Raw genomic sequence first — 19,723 nt, forward strand, 5'->3', positions numbered from 1 at the left:
CACTTCTTTGCTTCATCCATCTTGTCTAATTGGATGGCTGTATGTGTATGGGCCACATGTGGGGCAGGCTCTGAATGGGTGTTCCTTCTGTGTCTGTTTTAATCTTTGCCTCTCTATTCCCTGCCAAGGGTATTCTTGTTCCCCTTTTAAAGAAGGAGTGAAGCATTCATATTTTGATCATCTGTCTTGAGTTTCATTTGTTCTAGGCATCTAGGGTAATTCAAGCATTTGGGCTAATAGCCACTTATCAATGAGTGCATACCATGTGTGTTTTTCTGTGATTGGGTTACCTCACTCAGGATGATATTTTCCAGTTCCAACCATTTGCCTACGAATTTCATAAAGTCATTGTTTTTGATAGCTGAGTAATATTCCATTGTGTAGATGTACCACATTTTCCGTATCCATTCCTCTGTTGAAGGGCATCTGGGTTCTTTCCAGCTTCTGGCTATTATAAATAAGGCTGCGATGAACATAGTGGAGCACGTGTCTTTTTTATATGTTGGGGCATCTTTTGGGTATATGCCCAAGAGAGGTATAGCTGTATCCTCAGGCAGTTCAATGTCCAATTTTCTGAGGAACCTCCAGACTGATTTCCAGAATGGTTGTACCAGTCTGCAATCCCACCAACAATGGAGGAGTGTTCCTCTTTCTCCGCAACCTCACCAGCATCTGCTGTCACCTGAGTTTTTGATCTTAGCCATTCTCACTGGTGTGAGGTGAAATCTCAGGGTTGTTTTGATTTGCATTTCCCTTATGACTAAAGATGTTGAACATTTCTTTAGGTGTTTCTCAGCCATTCGGCATTCCTCAGCTGTGAGTTCTTTGTTTAGTTCTGAACCCCATTTTTTAATAGGGTTATTTGTCTCCCTGCGGTCTAACTTCTTGAGTTCTTTGTATATTTTGTATATAAGGCCTCTATCTGTTGTAGGATTGGTAAAGATCTTTCCCCAATCTGTTGGTTGCCGTTTTGTCCTAACCACAGTGTCCTTTGCCTTACAGAAGCTTTGCAGTTTTATGAGATCCCATTTGTCGATTCTTGATCTTAGAGCATAAGCCATTGGTGTTTAGTTCAGGAAATTTTTTCCAGTCCCCATGTGTTCGAGATGCTGCCCTAGTTTTTCTTCTATTAGTTTGAGTGTATCTGGTTTGATGTGGAGGTCCTCGATCCACTTGGACTTTATCTATCTATGTTGATTTTCTCAAAGAACCAACTTTTGGTTCTGTTGATTCTTTCTATTGTCCTTTTTGTTTCTACTTGGTTGATTTCAGCTCTGAGTTTGATTATTTCCTGCCTTCTACTCCTCCTGGGTGTATTTGCTTCTTTTTGTTCTAGAGCTCTTAGGTGTGCTGTCAAGCTGCTGACATATGCTCTCTCCTGTTTCTTTCTTCAGGCTCTCAGAGCTATGAGTTTTCCTCTTAGCACAGCTTTCATTGTGTCCCATAAGTTTGGTTATGTTGTACCTTCATTTTCATTAAATTCTAAAAAGTCTAATTTCTTTCTTTATTTCTTCCTTGACCAGGTTATCATTGAGTAGAGCATTGTTCAATTTCCACGTATATGCCTTCACCTATTTTTTTGAGATAGGATATTTCTTTGGCCTGGAGCTCACTGACTAGGCTGGGTTGATTGCTCAGGATATCCCAAAGGTATTTCATCTCTGCTGCTTCAGGACTGGAGTTGCAAGTAACTGAGTCACTCCACTCCTGGATGGATGTCTTCCGTGTGGATTGACCTGTGATCCCCATGCTTGCATAGCCAGTACTTCACAAACTGAGCTTCCCTGCATTTCTTTTGTGTTAAGACATTCTAAGTATATAACCTAGGTATGTGTTTGAGGATTTATTTTTTCCTATTAATTGCAGTAAATCATGTATATACCTTGAGCATAACTCCTTCCTTTCCTAGACCCAACAGTTTATTAGTGAAGTTAGTAAAAGTAAACACTAGATTTGGGGATGAATACCATTTCTAGTATCCCGGTTGAATTCCTCTCCCTACAAGTCTAGTATCCCGGTCCAGTTCCCCTCTCTACAAGATCAAAGCTGAATTCAACTCCTATAGCTCACTGAGGAGGAGCAACAAGATTCAGCTACATGCCAAGCAGTCAAATATAAATTCCATGTGGCCCATACACATCATTAACTAAGACACAGGAAGGGTTTGTCATCAACAGAAACCAACTGTTAAACATGAAACTGAACCAAACACGTTATGTGACACTCAGTAGCAATTTCCTCTGAAATGAAACAGCTTTTTTCTCTAGGAGGGAGGGGAAGGCACCTGAGACTAAGGTTGTAGATGAACATTACATGTCTGGAGAAGGATACTCAGAAGTTTCTTAAAGGCCCCTGTGCTGCTAGCGAGCAAGTCTGGAGAAAGAGTTAGATGGAAATATGTCCAGACCCTGACAATCTTCTCAGGAGAGTGGCAGAAGTTAAGACTGTTTTCTCCTCGCTCTGGTTCTGCATGCTTTGGTGCACACAGCCTCTATGACTCCCACCTCTGTTACCCTTGAGGTAGCTGTGTAGCTTGTTGACCAAATAATAGGCTTAATTTCTTCTCTCTATACGACAACATGTCCTGCAATCACCTATAATTCCTCTTCATGCAAATGAACCTTTTCCTGGACCTTGATATCAACTAATAATATACCCTCACCCTGAAAACCCTCTATCCACTTCTTAAGTTTCTATAATTTTCTAGTTAACTGCTGATAAGGAAGAACCGTTTAACTGAAAACTGTCTTGGAGAAGGTCTTTTAACTCTTCAGCCCTCAAGCCTGGAGAGATCCTGTCAACCTACCCTGCCTAGATAATCTTTGCTCATTTCACCAGCTGTATGTGCAATGGTGCCTGGATATCCAGAGGGCAGAAGGAGGACAAGACCAGCAGACCCCTAACTTCTTTTTGAAAGGCACAAATACCTTGTGATTGTTGAACTGCCTGCAAACTGCAGAGAGCTCCAGAGTTGTAGCTGTTGGCGTTATCAGCATTGTGGGGATGAATCTTTTGGTGATATAGCTGCTGTTTAGTGAATCATTCCTGTTCCTAGAAGTAACTAAGCTCTCATGAATAATCTGGCTAGTAACCCCAATGAGACCTCATTACCTAGTTAGGCTTTGCTCTAATCATGACATCATTCTTAATCATGTGTTCCCTTTCTGGGGTGAGAAGACACAAATATTGCATTCGTATTGGTAGTTCAATTTCTGAGAGCCCAGTGGCCTCTGTTGGTCTTCCTGTGGAGCTCCTATCACCTTCGGTGTCCTCAATCCCTCCCCCTAGCTCTCCCGTAAGAGCTCCCAAACTCCATCCAATGTTTTGCTGTGGGTCTCTATATTTTGCTGAGTCAGCTCCTGGGTGGAGCCTCTCAGTAGACAGCCATGCTTGACTCCTGTGTGCAAGCAAAACAGGTTATCCTTAATAGTGTCAGGGATTACTGCATGCCCAAGGGGATGGCTCTCTAGTTGGGCTGGTTACTACTTGGCCATTACCTCAGTCTCTGCTCCATCTTCACTCCTGCATTTCTTGCAAAGAGGATACATTTTGGGTCAAAAGTTTTCTGGGTAGGTTGGTGTTCATATCCCTCTACTGGGGTCCCTGCCTAGCAACAGGATTTGGACACTTGAGGTTCCATATACCCACTGTTAAGAGTCTCAGTTAAGGTCACCACTATTGATTCCTTGGAGCCTCCTCTAACCAGGTCTTTGGTCTGTCTCTGAGATGCAAACCCTACCCCTAGCTACAGATTTCCATTCATGGACATGTGGCCATCCCCTGTCTCTGCCCACACCTGCTCCTAAAAGCCCTCATTCCCAGCCTCATCCCTTCTTTCACTCTGTTACCTCCCTCTATCTGCCTCCTAAAAGTATTTTGTTTCCCTTTATGAGTGAGAATCAAGCATCCTTGATTGGGTCTTCTATCTTGTTTACCTTTTTGAATTTGTACAGTGTAGCACTGGTATCTTATTTTATGGCCAACTTACATTAATAAGTGAGAACATACCATGTATGTCATTTTGGGTCCATGTTTCCTCACTCACGATATTTCCAAATTTCACTCATTTATCTGCCAAATTCATGATGTCTTTGCTGTTAGTGGCTGAATATTATTCTATTGTATAGATGTACCACATTTCTTTATCCATTCTTCAGTTGAGGAATATCTAGGTTGTTTCCAGTTTCTGGCTATTATGGATAAAGCTGCTATGAACATAGTTGATCAATGTCTCTGTGGTATAATCAGACATCTTTGGATATATGCCCAGGAGTGGTATAGTTGGATCCTGAGGTAGAATTATTCTCAGTTTTCAGAGAAACCACCAAATTGTTTTCCAAAGTGGTTGTACAAGTTTACACTCCCACCAGCAATGAAAGCAGGTTTTTCTTGCTCCACATCCTCAGCAGCATGTGCTATCACATGACTTTTCCATTTTGTTTTAAATATTCTCTGGTACTTGGAACTGGGACATCTTACCTTCTTCTATTCTTGATATATTCTTAGGTTAGTTCTTTCCATGGTATTCCAGATTTCCTGGATATTTTGTAACAGGACTTTTTTAGATTTAACATTTTCTTTGACTGATGTATTAATTTCTTCTATTGTGTCATTTATGCCTGAGATTCTGTCTTCCATATCTTGTATGTGTTTGTGATTCCTTTGTATCATGTTCTTGTTCTCGTCTCTTGATTTTCCACCTCCGGGATTCTCTCAGTTTGTGTTTTCTTTGTTGCTTCCATTTTCCTTTTCAGGTCTTGAGTTGCTTTATTTATTTCCTTTTCCTATTTAATTGTATTTTTCTGTATCTATTTAAGGGTTTTATTTTATTTTTTCCATTTGAAGACCTGCACTTTTCTGATTGTATTTTCCTGTATTTCTTTAAAGGATTTATTTATTTCCTCTTTAAAGGACTGTATCATCTTTGTAAGATTGGATTTAAAGTCATTTTCTTGTGCTTCCCTTGTGTTAGGATATCCAGGGCTTACTGTAGTAGAAGGAGTATAGCTGTCCTCTGAAGTTGACATATCGCTCTGGATTTTGTTGATTGTGTTTTTTGGGGGCCATTAGCCATCTGGATGGCTTTAGTCCCTGAATTTTCCTGTTGCAGTAGGTATTGAGAGGAGGCCTATCTTCAATGATTTCATTGTGGCAGACCTCTGATGGGTATCCTTTGGTTATACGTCAGGTCTGTTGAATGTGTTGTTTATTAGGTGACTCCAGGCAGCTGGGGGTGCTCCAGAAGACACAGATGGATGTTGGAAAGCTATCTAACCTTTATGCTTCTGGATCATCAGTTCTGATGAGGCTGGACAAAGAGGTAGCAGGATAATGGAGGTCTGCTGTGAATAGTAGGCTGATCAGGGAAGTTTAAGATGCAGGTTTCCTTCAGAGTTCTATCAGAATGAGAATTAAAGATCAAGCTGGTGCTGCTGGAATAGGAATTAGCCAGAGGAACCAAGAGAGCAGAGGTTGGTACCAAAGATCTGATTAAGTCATTGTTGCTCTCTTTAGGATTCTTTTCTGTCCATGCCAAGAACTTTTAATTACCCCTGATCAATTAACATAAAAACAACACGTTTTCCCATAGCTAGACTTTAGTTTTCCTTAACTCATGAGATATAAGTCTAAGCCTCTCCAATTTTGTATTACCACTCCTCAAGGGAATCTAACTCTTATTCTAATCCTTCTAGGTCCTGATCATCCTGTCTACTTAGTTTGGAAAGCATCAGAAGTGGCACATTATTTAAACCATTAGTGGTGCCCACTAAGTAGTCTCAGGTGCTTGGTAATATTGCTGTTATCCAGATGACTTAACCCATAAAGCAGAATAGCAGGCATCAGGATAAGGAGAAATGCTTAGGTTAAAGGTTTTGAATATTAGATAAGTTTGGCCCCTTATAAATCCTCTAACACTAATTCAGGGTGCCCCCAAAACTGTACCTTGATGGTTAATGGACTGGCAGTCTGGTTAGTTCCTCTCCCATGTAGCATCAGGCTGTGTGTAAGCATAACCAGTAATCCCCTTGACAATTTCTGACTCTTAACAATTAACTCTATCTCCAGGGTTCTTTCTTGTGGCACTGGGACTGATTCTCCAGGTTCTCCCAGTTTTCCAAAGGCCAGAATATTTTTCAAGAATATTTTTAGTTTTGTGGCTGTTGGATTAAATTTTTACTTGTGTATTCCTTGGGAGGGATTTTATTTGCATATTTTCATCTGTGATTTTTATAATGAAAGCTTTGTTTTACAATACATTCTTTTGCAATGTAAACTCTCTTGTTCCTGTCAATTAGGGGGCCCTAATTCATGGCATGCACAGAATTATATATTTTCTATATTTCTATCTCAAAAATTACAACATCTTTCCTTTCCTCCATACAACCAGACACTCAAAGTAGGCATTAATAAGCAAAGGTCAAAATGGAATATGGGTTGCTGGTCTGTAGCCATATTAGCTGTCACCTCCTCTGTATCTGTCTTCCTCAGTTGTCAGGTTGAGGCATGAAGGTAGTGGGGGTTGGACAATTACCCTATTTTCATACCAAATAAAAGTGACAGGAGAAGGCAGTGAGGCAGAAAATAGAAGGGACCTGAATCTCCATGAATCCTTAATTTTAATCAGTCCATAGACTAGAGACAGTCCATTTGGGACCATCCATGGCTTCTTGCTTCTTGACCTAGGTATGGTGGAGCTATAGTATAATTCCAGCTACCTTCATAGCCATAGAAGTCAAGAGAATATCTATGTAGAGAGGATCCTTTCTAAGTTATTTCCTGTACACCATTGGCTATATGTTTGACTCCAAAAGTATCACCAGACTCAAAGGAAGTGAAACTAATGGTATACTTAGAGGTCCACAACACACACACACACACACACACACACACACACACACACACACACACACTATAAATAGGCTTTTTGAAGAACTGCAGGGCCTGTCGTGACTTGATATATGAATGGCTAGAGAGCTTTGCCAACTCTGATCTCTTGTTGGGATATCAACAGTTGTACTTTGGGAAGTAGTTGGGAAGGTTGGTTTTCCAAACATAATCTCAGAGTGGGTAAATCCTATCCTATAAGGAGAGCAGTGGGCATAAAGTTAGATTCTAATGAGAGTTTTTTATTGTTTATTTTAATGCTGTATATTTAAAATTATTATTATTTATATTTAAATTATTATTATTATTATTATTATTATTATTATTATTATTATTATTATTATTATTATTAAATCTAGGGCAGTTCCCTAGTTGATCTTCTTGTTCCAAACTTCTTTAATATCCTTTTCTTCCTTTGGTTTAAATAACAAATCTCAAAGCTCTAAAGTCTGAACATTCCAATATTAAGAGCCAGCAGAGTTGGTTGTGGAATTACTGTCTTTCGTATTTTTCGTAAGTTCATAATTGTTACATTTGGTTATAAGTTCAAACGAATTATTTTAATCATTGTCAAAGTGCTAAATCTCAAATTTACTTATGAATATTTACTTGTTTTTTTCTAGTGCACATATAATTATGGCATCAGTTTCTTTTAATGCTCTATATTTAAATTTAAAATTAGCTTCCTGGTTGCTGCCGCTGCAGAGAGCCCGTGGGCAGCACCCCACGAGCGAACTTGAGCCTCGGGACCACAGGTAAGACCAACTTTTCTGCTGCAAGAAAGCTGCCTGGTGAGCTTGGGACACACGGAAGCAGAATTCCTCTAGGACCAGGCACGTTCTGTGTTTACCGGAAATCCCACACCCGCGGATCCCGGCCCGCAGCAGCTCTCTGCTCCCAGACCCGGTGAGAGAGAGACCCAACCGCCTGGTCAGGTGGGCACTCCTGAGGCTGCAGAGCGGAAGAGACCACCAACACTGCTCACCCCTGCCCACATCCCTGGCCCAAGAGGAAACTGTATAAGGCCTCTGGGCTCCCGTGGGGGAGGGCCCAGGAGCAGCAGGACCCCTGCCTGAGTCACCGCCGGAACCTGAAGGAAACAGACCGGATAAACAGTTCTCTGCACCCAAATCCCGTGGGAGGGAGAGCTAAACCTTCAGAGAGGCAGACAAGCCTGGGAAACCAGAAGAGACTGCTCCCTGCACACACATCTCGGACGCCAGAGGAAAAAGCCAAAGACCATCTGGAACCCTGGTGCACTGAAGCTCCCGGAAGGGGTGGCACAAGTCTTCCTGGTTGCTGCCGCTGCAGAGAGCCCGTGGGCAGCACCCCACGAGCGAACTTGAGCCTCGGGACCACAGGTAAGACCAAATTTTCTGCTAAAGAAAGCTGCCTGGTGAACTCAAGACACAGGCCCACAGAAACAGCTGAAGACCTGTAGAGGGGAAAAACTACACGCCCGAAAGCAGAACACTCTGTCCCCATAACTGACTGAAGAAGAGGAAAACAGGTCTACAGCACTCCTGACACACAGGCTTATAGGACAGTCTAGCCACTGTCAGAAATAGCAGAACAAAGTAACACTAGAGATAATCTGATGGCGAGAGGCAAGCGCAGGGACCCAAGCAACAGAAACCAAGACTACATGGCACCATCGGAGCCCAATACTCCCATCAAAACAAACATGGAATATCCAAACACACCAGAAAAGCAAGATCTAGTTTCAAAATCATTTTTGATCATGATGCTGGAGGACTTCAAGAAAGACGTGAAGAACTCCCTTAGAGAACAAGTAGAAGCCTACAGAGAGGAATCCCAAAAATGCCTGAAAGAATTCCAGGAAAACATAAATAAACAAGCAGAAGCCCATAGAGAGGAGACACAAAAATCCCTGAAAGAATTCCAGGAACACACAATCAAACAGTTGAAGGAATTAAAAATGGAAATAGAAGCAATCAAGAAAGAACACAGGGAAACAACTCTGGATATAGAAAACCAAAAGAAGAGACAAGGAGCTGTAGATACAAGCTTCACCAACAGAATACAAGAGATGGAAGAGAGAATCTCAGGAGCAGAAGATTCCGTAGAAATCATTGACTCAACTGTCAAAGATAATGTAAGGCGGAAAAAGCTACTGGTCCAAAACATACAGGAAATCCAGGACTCAATGAGAAGATCAAACCTAAGGATAATAGGTATAGAAGAGAGTGAAGACTCCCAGCTCAAAGGACCAGTAAATATCTTCAACAAAATCATAGAAGAAAACTTCCCTAACCTAAAAAAAGAGATACCCATAGACATACAAGAAGCCTACAGAACTCCAAATAGATTGGACCAGAAAAGAAACACCTCCCATCACATAATTGTCAAAACACCAAACGCACAAAATAAAGAAAGAATATTAAAAGCAGTAAGGGAAAAAGGTCAAGTAACATATAAAGGCAGACCTATCAGAATCACACCAGACTTCTCGCCAGAAACTATGAAGGCCAGAAGATCCTGGACTGATGTCATACAGACCCTAAGAGAACACAAATGCCAGCCCAGGATACTGTATCCAGCAAAACTCTCAATTAACATTGATGGAGAAACCAAGATATTCCATGACAAAACCAAATTTACACAATATCTTTCTACAAATCCAGTACTACAAAGGATAATAAATGGTAAAGCCCAACATAAGGAGGCAAGCTATACCCTAGAAGAAGCAAGAAACTAATCGTCTTGGCAACAAAACAAAGAGAATGAAAGCACACAAACATAACCTTACATCCAAATATGAATATAACGGGAAGCAATAATCACTATTCCTTAATATCTCTCAATATCAATGGCCTCAACTCCCCAATAAAAAGACATAGATTAACAAACTGGATACGCAACGAGGACCCTGCATTCTGCTGCCTACAGGAAACACACCTCAGAGACAAAGACAGACACTACCTCAGAGTGAAAGGCTGGAAAACAACTTTCCAAGCAAATGGTCAGAAGAAGCAAGCTGGAGTAGCCATTCTAATATCAGATAAAATCAATTTCCAACTAAAAGTCATCAAAAAAGATAAGGAAGGACACTTCATATTCATCAAAGGAAAAATCCACCAAGATGAACTCTCAATCCTAAATATCTATGCCCCAAATACAAGGGCACCTACATACGTAAAAGAAACCTTACTAAAGCTCAAAACACACATTGCACCTCACACAATAATAGTGGGAGATTTCAACACCCCACTCTCATCAATGGACAGATCATGGAAACAGAAATTAAACAGTGATGTCGACAGACTAAGAGAAGTCATGAGCCAAATGGACTTAACGGATATTTATAGAACATTCTATCCTAAAGCAAAAGGATATACCTTCTTCTCAGCTCCTCATGGTATTTTCTCCAAAATTGACCATATAATTGGTCAAAAAACGGGCCTCAACAGGTACAGAAAGATAGAAATAATCCCATGCGTGCTATCGGATCACCACGGCCTAAAACTGGTCTTCAATAACAATAAGGGAAGAATGCCCACATATACGTGGAAATTGAACAATGCTCTATTCAATGATAACCTGGTCAAGGAAGAAATAAAGAAAGAAATTAAAAACTTTTTAGAATTTAATGAAAATGAAGGTACAACACACCCAAACTTATGGGACACAATGAAAGCTGTGCTAAGAGGAAAACTCATAGCGCTGAGTGCCTGCAGAAAGAAACAGGAAAGAGCATATGTCAGCAGCTTGACAGCACACCTAAAAGCTCTAGAACAAAAAGAAGCAAATACACCCAGGAGGAGTAGAAGGCAGGAAATAATCAAACTCAGAGCTGAAATCAACCAAGTAGAAACACAAAGGACCATAGAAAGAATCAACAGAACCAAAAGCTGGTTCTTTGAGAAAATCAACAAGATAGATAAACCCTTAGCCAGACTAACGAGAGGACACAGAGAGTGTGTCCAAATTAACAAAATCAGAAATGAAAAGGGAGACATAACTACAGATTCAGAGGAAATTCAAAAAATCATCAGATCTTACTACAAAAACCTATATTCAACAAAACTTGAAAATCTTCAGGAAATGGACAATTTCCTAGACAGATACCAGGTATCGAAGTTAAATCAGGAACAGATAAACCAGTTAAACAACCCCATAACTCTTAAGGAAATAGAAGCAGTCATTAAAGGTCTCCCAACCAAAAAGAGCCCAGGTCCAGACGGGTTTAGTGCAGAATTCTATCAGACCTTCATAGAAGACCTCATACCAATATTATCCAAACTATTCCACAAAATTGAAACAGATGGAGCACTACTGAATTCCTTCTACGAAGCCACAATTACTCCTATACCTAAACCACACAAAGACACAACAAAGAAAGAGAACTTCAGACCAATTTCCCTTATGAATATCGACGCAAAAATACTCAATAAAATTCTGGCAAACCGAATCCAAGAGCACATCAAAACAATCATCCACCATGATCAAGTAGGCTTCATCCCAGGCATGCAGGGATGGTTTAATATAAGGAAAACCATCAACGTGATCCATTATATAAACAAACTGAAAGAACAGAACCACATGATCATTTCATTAGATGCTGAGAAAGCATTTGACAAAATTCAACACCCCTTCATGATAAAAGTCCTGGAAAGAATAGGAATTCAAGTCCCATACCTAAACATAGTAAAAGCCATATACAGCAAACCAGTTGCTAACATTAAACTAAATGGAGAGAAACTTGAAGCAATCCCACTACAATCAGGGACTAGACAAGGCTGCCCACTCTGTCCCTACTTATTCAATATAGTTCTTGAAGTTCTAGCCAGAGCAATCAGACAACAAAAGGAGATCAAGGGGATACAGATCGGAAAAGAAGAGGTCAAAATATCACTATTTGCAGATGACATGATAGTATATTTAAGTGATCCCAAAAGTTCCACCAGAGAACTACTAAAGCTGATAAACAACTTCAGCAAAGTGGCTGGGTATAAAATTAACTCAAATAAATCAGTTGCCTTCCTCTATACAAAAGAGAAACAAGCCGAGAAAGAAATTAGGGAAACGACACCCTTCATAATAGACCCAAATAATATAAAGTACCTCGGTGTGACTTTAACCAAGCAAGTAAAAGATCTGTACAATAAGAACTTCAAGACACTGAGGAAAGAAATTGAAGAAGACCTCAGAAGATGGAAAGATCTCCCATGCTCATGGATTGGCAGGATTAATATAGTAAAAATGGCCATTTTACCAAAAGCAATCTACAGATTCAATGCAATCCCCATCAAAATATCAATCCAATTCTTCAAAGAGTTAGACAGAACAATTTGCAAATTCATCTGGAATAACAAAAAACCAAGTGGATCAAGGACCTCCACATCAAACCAGCCACACTCAAACTAATAGAAGAAAAACTAGGGAAGCATCTGGAAAACATGGGCACTGGAAAAAATTTCCTGAACAAAACACCAATTGCTTATGCTCTAAGATCAAGAATCGACAAATGGGATCTCATAAAACTGCAAATTCTGGAAGGCAAAGGACACTGTGGTTAGGACAAAACGGCAACCAACAGATTAGGAAAAATCTTTACCAATCCTACAACAGATAGAGGCATTATATCCAAAATATACAAAGAACTCAAGAAGTTAGACCACAGGGAGACCAATAACCCTATTAAAAAATGGGGTTCAGAGCTAAACAAAGAATTCACAGCTGAGGAATGCAGAATGGCTGAGAAACACCTAAAGAAATGTTCAACATCTTTAGTCATAGGGGAATTGCAAATCAAAACAACCCTGAGATTTCACTTCACACCAGTGAGAATGGTTAAGATCAAAAACTCAGGTGACAGCAGATGCTGGCGAGGATGCGGAGAAAGAGCAACACTCCTCCATTGTTGGTGGGATTGCAGACTGGTACAACCATTCTGGAAATCAGTCTGGAGGTTCCTCAGAAAATTGGACATTGAACTGCCTGAGGATCCAGCTATACCTCTCTTGGGCATATACCCAAAAGATGCCCCAACATATAAAAGAGACACGTGCTCCACTATGTTCATCGCAGCCTTATTTATAATAGCCAGAAGCTGGAAAGAACCCAGATGCCCTTCAACAGAGGAATGGATACAGAAAATGTGGTACATCTACACAATGGAATATTACTCAGCTATCAAAAACAATGACTTTGTGAAATTCGTAGGCAAATGGTTGGAACTGGAAAATATCATCCTGAGTGAGCTAACCCATTCACAGAAAGACATACATGGTATGCACTCATTGATAAGTGGCTATTAGCCCAAATGCTTGAATTACCCTAGATCCCTAGAACAAATGAAACTCAAGATGGATGATCAAAATGTGAATGCTTCACTCCTTCTTTAAATGAGGAAAAAGAATACCCTTGGCAGGGAAGGGAGAGGCAAAGATTAAATAGAGACTGAAGGAACACCCATTCAGAGCCTGCCCCACATATGACCCATACATATACAGCCACCCAATTAGACAAGATGGACGAAGCAAAGAAGTGCAGGCCTACAGGAACCGGATGTAGATCGCTCCTGAGAGACACAGCCAGAATACAGCAAATAAAGAGGCGAATGCCAGCAGCAAACCACTGAACTGAGAATAGGACCCCCGTTGAAGGAATCAGAGAAAGAACTGGAAGATCTTGAAGGGGCTCGAGATCCCAAAAGTACAACAATGTCAAGCAACCAGAGCTTCCAGGGACTAAGCCACTACCTAAAGACTATACATGGACTGACCCTGGACTCTGACCCCATAGGTAGCAATGAATATCCTAGTAAGAGCACCAGTGGAAGGGGAAGCCCTGGGTCCTGCTAAGACTGAACCCCCAGTGAACTAGACTATGGGGGGAGGGCGGCAATGGGGGGAGGGTTGGGAAGGGAACACCCATAAGGAAAGGGAGGGGGGAGGGGGATGTTTGCCCGGAAACCGCCAAAGGGAATAACACTTGAAATGTATATAAGAAATACTCAAGTTAATAAAAAAAAGATAAAAAAAATTTAAAATTATTTATAGTTAAAATTATTATTAATACCTGCCCAGAACTCTGATATCTATATGCACAATGAAGATTTCACTCTATGTCTAAGCACATTTTTGGCTATGAGAGCCATTGTTAGACTCATTGCTAAGGGGAGGCCTGGTGTTAAGTCACACAGTCATTATACATTAGCCACCATTGTAGTGTTCCTCAGAAGAGGCCACCAGCCCTGTCCTGAGGTGTTATGGGTATGATTCTGATCCCTAGTTAACTTAATCATTTCTCTCTTAGTAGTAGTGGGACAGCTCTTAGACCTGTTGGTCATCCTGGTGCTCCAGGGTCTAGTCAGGTATATCAGAAGATGTTTCCATGGCCTTAAAGTTTTGATGAAACCTCCCTTGTCTTTCATTTTGTGGACAAATAGATTAAAAGGTTTTGAGACATCTGTAAGTGCCAGGATAGAAGCAAGTAAGATCTAATTTTAAAACTTAAAATTTCTTCGGTTTGGTTTGGACTCAGTCCAGATTAGGGTTCAGTGCCCCTTTTTGTTGACGTGTAGAGGCCTTGTTATTTCTCCAAACTCTAATATCCAGAGGTAGTGATATGTAGTTGCACCTAGGAACTCTCAAACTTCAGTTTTTGGAGTTAGGATCTGAAGGATGGAAGCAATCCTAATGAGACAGAATTCTTTTGCCTCCCCTCAGCTGGTAGTTAAGGTAGGTAGAGTCTGATGCACAAAATTGGGCTTCTTTACCTGACATTTTGGAGCCCAAGTTCTGTAACTCTGGCAATAGCACTTCAGTGGTCCTTTTATAATGTATTTTCCAGGAAAACCTCTCACAGAAGATCAGGAGTTTAGCACTTAATATCTCATCAAACAGCATTGGGGAATTTTAAATCTTCAGGGATACCTTTTCCATATAAATTACCTGCTGTAACCTTCCTCTGGGTTTGTCCATTTAAAAGCAAAGATGGGTTGTTTTACCTCTGTCAATGGGAGGCTGAAAAATGCATCTTTCCAGTCCCGAATTGTACACTTGTTTCTGTGGAAGAAATGGGCTTATGAAAATCAGAGGTGCAAAGCTTCTTCATAAGCAGGAGTGGTGTATTCCCAGGTGACTGGCAGGGCACTGGAGAAAGTGTTCAGATATGGGTTTAAGCCAATAGAAAGTCTTAGCTGGCTGGTGATGACATTGGGTGTTCAGGATCCCTGTGCAATGCCAAGTCTTTTCTTGGGGTGAGCTTTTAAATACAAAAGAACATGCTCTGGGCTGACATACTTCAGCTAACAAGAACAGTTAGCCAGAAGCAGAACTACAGAATCCAAAAAGGAAAGGCTAGTAGATGAAAAGACTTTTGTAGAACTATGAACTTTGATGAATTAGGTCTTTGTTTTCTTTTTGGCAGATAGTGGTGTCTGTATGCTGAGTTTTATGGCCTGAATACTAGTCCCTACATGGAGTCAGTTATGCCAAAGTCTAGGGGCTTACTATGGTCTGGGACCCCAATAACATATACACAAGCAAAAGAGTCATACACATGAAATTATAATATAATGTAAATGTAAGTAAAGATGGCCAGGCATGGTGGTACATGTCTTAAATTTCAGCTGAAGGCCGAAGAATGTAGATTTCTGTAAACTTGAGACACCTGGTCTACAAAGTGAATTTCAGGCCAGCCAAAGCTACCTAGTGAAACTTTGTCTCCCAAAATACTCCCAAACAAACAAACAAACAAACCCCACACACAAAGAATGATTGCAGAACCAGATTGTTTGGGGACCCTAGAGAATTAGAAATTAAAAAGCTATATGCATTTGTGGTGAGCGCTATATGATCCTGTGGTGTCTTGTCTTTTCTGTGGTTTAGGTTAATGCTATGTATGAACAGACCAAGAGTCTGATATCTCCAGAGCTCTCTTCACAGAGGTTGCTTCTCTTTGGTACATATGGGACATCTGCTGGACGCATTCTCTGGGCTGTGCAGATTCCTTCACCCTCTGGACCGTTCCCTGATCTTACCCCTATTCTATGTGGGGCATCTTCTTCATCAGCAGTGTGGGAAAAAACTGCAACATTTCTGAAAGTGCCACCATTATCTCAGAAGCCAGACCTCAAGACACCTAAGGTATCAGAGCCTCTTGGAGCAAAGATGAGTGTATTTGTCAGAGGACTTCTAGGGGAGGGCAGCTTAGAAAGTCACCTGGTCTGTCATCTCTGGAGGTAAGTCTGGTTAAGGTGTCTTCTATTTGGACACATAGGAGAAGTCGCATACCAGCACTGATCCAGTGTCCTGGAACCAAGTGAGACATCCTTGATTCCCTGTCTGTTCCAGTAGATGAACACATGCTAGCCACTGCTGGTTGTCTTTAATATATGTCTTTCTGTATGTCTGTCTGTGTGTCTTTCTATGTGTTTCTTTAAGATCTGTTTCTTTGTACTGAATCAGGACTTTCTCTGGTGTGAGAACCCCCTGGCTTAAAACCTATGATCCCTCTGTTGGTGACCCAAATAATTTTGTCTCTCTCAGGTTTCCCACAGAAACCTCCCACCACAAAAAGAAAAACAAACTTGCACCTTTCCCACCCGGAAGCAGGAGGGTTGGTTTCTTTTGTTGCTTGACTCCTGCTCTTGCTCAGAGATGGTCTCTGTGTGAAGATGGGAAGGCGCTGGATTGCTCATCCAGAGCTCTCTGTCATCTAAGGAGAATGCACACAGGGAGAAGAAAATAGTTCCCCAAGCCTCTCATTTGGTTTGTCCTCTCCATGCATGCTCTATGAAGCCCTGGGGGAAGAGAAAGTTCTCCCTGACTGAGCCATTAGAAAAACATTAATTTCCACTCCTTTCTTTTCATAATTAATGTCACTTTCTTAACCAATGATTATATTTCTGTGTAATTGGAAAGCTTTAGACTGGCCATTCTCTGAAAACCCACTCCTAGTCTGGGAGAGAGAAATTACTGTCAGACAGGGCAACCTAAATAACAGGTTTCCATTCTGTCCGGTACTGACAGTGAATTAGATTCAATACTAAAATGAATACAGAGCTGAGAAGATACAGCAGTGAGTAGATACAGCACTGAGTGCATACAGCACTGAATAGATAAAACAATGAGTAGGTACAGTACTGAGAAGACACAGTACTAATTAGATACATCACTGAGTAGATACAGTACTGAGTAGGTACAGCACTGAAGCTAACACAGTACTGAGTAGATAGAGTACTTGTAAGGAACCTCAAAGTAGCTGCAGGTCACCACAAGACCATGTTCTAAGCACAAAGGTGTCATTTTGCTCCATAGGGCAAAAGGGGCAGAAAATGTGGCACAAAGACAAGACACAGCAGAAGAGGAAGAGGGGAGAAAAGTGGCAAGGGAAAGGGGTCAGGAATATTTGCCCTGGGGGACAAAGGATTGTCTCTGAATAGACAGGAGACATCCTCATGTTAAGACAAGGTGTTTAATTTTAGTTGGGTTATGTTAATTAGGTGAGAAAAAGAGGGTATTTGATTGTTGGACTTCAGCTCTTTGATATATGAACGTAATCTAAAGGTTTTTAGCAAAAGAGAGGGAATGAGGGAGAAGAGAAAGCCCTGCCCAAACAATAATCACATGGACCAGTGTTCCTTCAGTGCAGAAGTGAACACAGTACTGAGTCAGACACAGTACTGAGTAAATACAGTACTGCAGTGAACAAAGTACTGAGTAGATAAAGTACTAAGTAGGTACAATACTGAAGGGGTCACAGTAATGAAAAGATACAGCACTGAAGTGGACATAGTACTGAGAAGATGTAGTACTGAGTAAATACAGTACTGAAGTGGACACAGTACTGAGTCAGACACAGTACTGAGTAAATACAGTACTGATGTGAACACAATACTGAATAGATAAAGTACAATACTGAAGGGGTCACAGTAATGAAAAGATACAGCACTGAAGTGGACATAGTACTGAGAAGATATAGTACTGAGTAAATACAATACTGAAGTAGATACAGTGCTGAGTGGATAAAATACAGAGTAGTTACAGGACTGAGGTGAATAAAGGTAGAGGACTGGACTCTATACTTTTAAACCACCCCAAGTCTGAACTCTTTTGCCGGAGGATACAGATATTAACATCATGCATAACTCTAGAACTTTACAGCTCCTGGGCTCTACAATGCCAGATAGATAGTTCCAGAACTATCTCTGTGCTGGCCTTGGGCTCAGGGCTAAGTGTAGGTTTATCCTCATGTGATGAGATCTGTCCATGGCTCCCCCTCTGTGGAATAATCACCACCCATGCACTTCCAAGCTCAAGTCTAGTTTCTTGTTGCACACAACAGTTGGCTTGTTTTCCATAATGGAGGCCCCATTCTTGTGCATGCTCCTTCTTGTGCAACCCCAGGGTTGCTCACTTTTTAACAAGACTCTTCACTCAAGAAGGCACCTAGTCATGGCTTTCTAGTTGGAGTAGCAATGTGGGACTTCCCTCCAACACCTACCTGAAAACCAATGACTGTCTCACCTAAAACCCCAAGCTGGATTTGAATTTATGGAGACTAGAGGCCTCTCCTGAGGGCAGAACTATGGACCCTCATCCTGTTTGCCTTTAGGAAGTGATTTTGTTTTCTCTCCCCCTGCAAGTGGGCTGCTCAGCTTGCTTTTCCCTTAGTACACCTTCCTCTTACTCCCACCCCAACCAATGAGTTTCTTCCTGTACAATTGCATGAATTTCTACAACCCTTTTTATGTGTTTCTTGGGGAAAAGTATGGGTTTTTTGTTGTTAAATTTGGACTTTCTCATTTACTGATGTGCACAGAGGAAGCCTGCAATGTGCCATGTCACATGGATGTCTCAACTTCCTCAATTTTCCACAGTGTGGGAGCCCAGCCCATGAAATGTATTGGGAAGAATATATTGGAGCAGCATGCAACTCAAGTGGCCTCCAGGCTTGTCTTGGTCCTCTGAAACCTCCTAAGCTGGGCCTCCACTGGCCACATTTCTCTCTGAATTTTTGGTTTTCCAATCTTTAATCAAAATGGCTCATCAAATTCTGTACAGCAACCTACCGATTCTATGGTCCACATCTCCAGTGTTTTCCACTTTTCTCACTCAACTTATTTCCAAAGACCTTAAAATCCCAAGGTCACATTGATCATAAACATTTATAATATTTTCTTTGAGTTCTTGCCAGATGGAGAGATATAATGAAAACCCAGGGACTTGTCTTGGGCTTGCTGCACAGACTCCTTTCAAAAGCCAAGTGAGGAACAAAACCAGAAAACAATGTTTGATTAACCTGTCTGGCAAGGACTTCCTGGAAACTGTGACTAGCCTTTCATAATGACCTTCTCCACTCACAATTTCTAAGAACCCTGGAATCTAAAAAGAGAACCAACCAGATCAGAAAGAACATCACAGTTTATGTTCCTGTTCAGGTCACTGATTTTTCTGACTTGTGTTTTATGCATGCTGATGGCATATGTGACATAGAGGATTCTTCATCTGGCTTCTGCTGTTGTACTTGGCCAGAGACCTCTGAGTATCATCTCTGTTCTGTGGATTTCACATTATGCCTCAGACAGAGGCTGTGACATTGAGTAGATGCTAGGGAGTAGCACAGGGACCTCTATTTCTTCCTTACTGAGTATCCCATCTACCCATGAAAGAACCCACAGATGAACAAATGTTTTCCACATATTGGGCTGGGTAGATTGAGAGTGGAGACTAGAGAGAAGACGATGCCTTGTTGTGTAGTCTAGTGAAGGGGGCCATAGGGCAGGGTTTCTGACTCCTCTTTCCTTTGCTTGTATTTTCTGTGCTGTCTGGGGGAAGCCTGCACTGGAAGTACATATTGTGGGCCA

This window comes from Rattus norvegicus, chromosome 3 (assembly GCF_036323735.1).
Source record: "Rattus norvegicus strain BN/NHsdMcwi chromosome 3, GRCr8, whole genome shotgun sequence".
NCBI classification, from domain to species: Eukaryota; Metazoa; Chordata; class Mammalia; order Rodentia; family Muridae; genus Rattus; species Rattus norvegicus.